At 39.4% G+C, this 3,998-nt stretch overlaps 1 pseudogene; it reads left to right on the top strand.

Annotated features, from left to right (window-relative positions):
- LOC116667244 lies at positions 1–2,053 on the top strand (annotated as a pseudogene).
- The last annotated feature ends 1,945 nt before the right edge of the window (positions 2,054–3,998 follow it).

Below are 3,998 nucleotides of genomic sequence, written 5' to 3'. Positions count from 1 at the left end.
AAGTTTGATCACAGACCCAGCAGCAATAGGATGACTTATGACATTAAGGGGCATTGAAAATGAATGTAGCTGTTTTCCAGGAGATGGGGTTGCCCATGCCTCTCCCCGCAGAATAAGGTATGGCTTCAGAGGTGGTGATGTCTCCAGAGCCCTGCAGTTAGTATATGAACCCATCCAAGTTTCTGAAGGACTCTCTGTGGTGAATAGACCATCATATTTTACACAAAGCACAGTGTTTACAAGGGGATCTCAGAGAAAATTGCAAATCATACACCTTTAATAAGGGTAGGACTTTGTTTGCTGAGACAAGGGGAAAAAAACAATAAATATTACCAATGTCAATACCACAGGATTACTACACTCTTTTGACCTCCAAAGGCAGTTTGATTTATCACCAAAAAAAAAAAAAAAAAAAAAAAAAAAAAAGTTCTGGCAACATAAAAGCCTTGCACTCTCCCATCTCCCATACTTGTGCCCCCAGGAGACCCAACCTGCAACTCTATCATGTGAAAATTGGGACATGCTTGGAGTCTTTCATTCAGAAAAAATGCAAAGTTGGTATCCATCCTCCTCAGAGAATGAGACTCTTTGTGCCTGAAATGTAAACCATGAATTTCACTTCTTTGAAACTAATCTTAATAAAATTACAAGCAATTTTCATTTCCAAAAAAATTTATTATGAGTCATCACTTGGACTCCAGTCACACCTGGGGACTGTTCTCTAATGCTCCAGGTAGTAAAGGTGCACCTGTATTTGTGAGGTTATATCTGGACCCCCAACTTTGAGGGATCTTATGCAGGTTAAGCCAATAGTCATTCCTTCAAAGTTGATAAGGTTATGATGCTATGGAATTAAAAAGCCACTGCTGTGTTGTAATGGCTTGAACAAATTTGACGAGAGAGGAACTTCCCACTACAGGGAGCAAATGCTGTGTTTGTTACCTTGCAACAAATGGAGAAAGTGCTTTAATCTGCTCAGTCACAAAGCACTTGTGATGTAATTTGGAATTCTGGATCTACTGAGCCTTATGCTATGTATGGATGTGTGCATTCCAACTCGAAATAGGATCTTGTGTTCTGGACCTGGTGCATTAATGCAGCTTATTTAGTCTTCATGGCCACATAGTAATGCTAGCTAGATTTTAAAATCTGAGGGACAAAGGCAATCATGGGATGTTAAAAAATGCAACCCTCTTTCTAAGCCTCTGATCCTACATCTTTTGTTTGGTGCCCAGATGGAGAGCACATTTTAATAGCCATGTATACTCCCCAGTTGCGTGTTTATAATGGGTACAAATTTTGGTATCATGCCAGCCCTATCCTGGCAACCATTTTTGGATGGACTATTTCCAGCAAAAACAATAGCTTACCAAGCAGTTTCAAGCAAAGTACCCAATTAGGAACATAAATTTGCGATGGCTGATAGATTCCTAGCTTTAAGAAATAAACTAATCATCAGTTCCAAGTAGCCTGAGAAGAAACCATGCCAGAATAAGAAATCACAACCAGGAAATGATAAGCCATTGTCAAGAGAGGCCCTTAAAAAAAAAAATCAAAGGAAATATGAGGCTAAGAAAACTGCAGAGCAGGAAGCAGGAAGTGACAAGAACCAAGATCTGGCATCTACCCCTGCCCCACGGATCACACCATGGACAGAACACTGTGTCTCAGTCAACATCTGGAGGCCGTGAGACCAATGAAATATTCAAGGTCCTAAATAAAAGCGGAAAGCAACTGAACCTTGAAAGAACAAGCAGCCACTGAAACACGGCTAGAAAAACAATGACTTGAAAAGAAAACTTTAAAAAAAAAAAAAAAAAAAACCACCCTTCTGCAGGAGCTGGAAGATTTGGAACTGGTTACATTGAAGATTCACAGAGGGCAAGTTGTTAACGTAAATCAGTGGAAACACATCCTATGTGATAAACCCCAGGGAGCCCCCTGAATGTCACCTGGCCACCACATACCCACACTTACTGTTCATCTATAACTCAACCATTTATCCAAGCTTCAGCATATATGTGAAATTAGTTAATATTGTTCACTAAATTGGTTTTTCCTGTCTCTCAATACATGTTATAAAAAAAGAGATGTGAATTTCTTAGCTAAGCTCGAGACTGAAAGTCAAATATTTTTGTTACTCGGTATGATTTATCATGTATGAACAAAGGCATTTTAAATTTAAATAAATGTACCAATTAGCTTGGTTAATAGTAGTGCAAAACAAGCCAACTGAACAAAAGTTTGTTTCTCTAACTTTATAGTGAATCTTAGTTTGTTTCTCCTGAATTTGTACTCAGCTGATCAGCATAAACTCAATAGAGTAATTCTGTAGAAAACTGAATTGCTTTATAGTCCACTTCCTTTGGGAATCTTTAAAGTTTTGATTTTTATACCAAAACTCTGGCTTTACTCTATCCAGTGAGGACCCTCAGAAGAACCTGAATATATATATATTAATATATATTGTTATATATATGCATAAGTATCATTTCTCCTCACAAAAAGGAATCTAGCCGACCTCTTTGGTGGTCTGGAATGGTCAGAGATGGAGCGGGACACGGAATTCTGGTGTGTGGAGCCTCCTATTTATTTATGTATCTGTATTTGTGCCTCTCATGAGCTAAACTTTTTCTAAACGTAGTCAAGCTACAACAACAACAAAAAATCTCATGTGGAGTCTTGTCAGGAAGGAACTTAATGATATATGTTTAAGTTTCTAGCAGGTAAAAGAACTAAAAAAAAATTAAAAATGGAATCCACTTAAAGCAGTAGAACACAGAGATGGCAAGATAGGGAGCCTGCCAGAAACTGGGGAAATGGGAGGGAGGGCTCCCCTCAGCTCCTGACTGGTAATGTCACTTGGGGAGAAAGCCTGAGAGAAGCTGCGTCTCCTCCAGCTCATGCCTAATTCACTGCCGTCTGGACACAGAGATGCTCCGCAGAAGCACCTCTCTGGGAAGTATCTGGCAGAGGCTGAAGTTTGTGGGGAGGGTACCGTCTGCCCGCAGAGTGGTAGGTCTTCTGTGGTTTGTCTCTGTTTTCAGTTTTTATCTTGAATATGAATTTGCACTGTTGCAGGACATAGGATTTCTCTTTCAAACTTTATGGGGTGGACCCAGGGTACGATCCATGCTGTGCCTCCTTCTGGAGAATGATGCTACTTTCCCGTTGGTGGCAGGAGACTGTCCTCAAACTTCCTAACATGGAAGCAGACTGTGTGACACCGGCAGTAGACTGTGTGACCTGGCAGTGTGTTCCTAAGTTCCAGCTCTTCACTGCTACATTGATGATGACCAGGCAAACAGGATGCTGATGCCACAGGACACCTTCAGGCTGAGGTCACTGGGAACTAGATGGTTACTTAGAGCAAGAGTTGCTGGGAGAGGTGGGAATCTCTCCCGAAGAGAAAAGGTGATTCTCATGGATGAAATAAAGGCTCTAAGGGCAAAATTTCTTGCCATTGCCCAAGGAGGAATAATAGAAACAAAGGAATAAAGAAATGAAAATATAAATAAAGATAATAATGCTATTAATAATAATACATAACATTATTGTTTTATTTATATTATTGTTATAATTTTTATATTATATTATGTAATGTATTTTATATAATATTTTATTATAATAATTGTATTATTGTTATTTTATAATAAAATAGGAATAGGTAAAAAGTAAAAATAATAGAAATAAAGAAACAAAAAATTAATTTTTTTCCTGTATATCTTAGAATAACCCACCCAAGCCAGTCACTGGCATTGGTTTCCCAGCACAGAACCTCTGATGAGGTGATCCAGGCACCACGTGGAAAGCAAAGGGCAGCTTCTACTGAAGGGAAACAGGCCTTCCCTTCAGTCCTGGAGAAAGTCTTGGAATTCCTCCTTGCATTGCTGTAGCCCTATGACCCATATCCTTTCCTTAATTCCTTGGCTGGAAAATGTGCAGGAAAAGCCTTTCCTTCCCTCAACTCCTGGAAAACCATCTGACGTCTGGTTCCT

This window comes from Camelus ferus, chromosome 11, assembly GCF_009834535.1.
Source record: "Camelus ferus isolate YT-003-E chromosome 11, BCGSAC_Cfer_1.0, whole genome shotgun sequence".
NCBI classification, from domain to species: Eukaryota; Metazoa; Chordata; class Mammalia; order Artiodactyla; family Camelidae; genus Camelus; species Camelus ferus.
The sequence above is the reverse complement of the archived record's forward strand: the minus strand, read 5'-3'. Positions and strand labels throughout refer to the sequence as shown.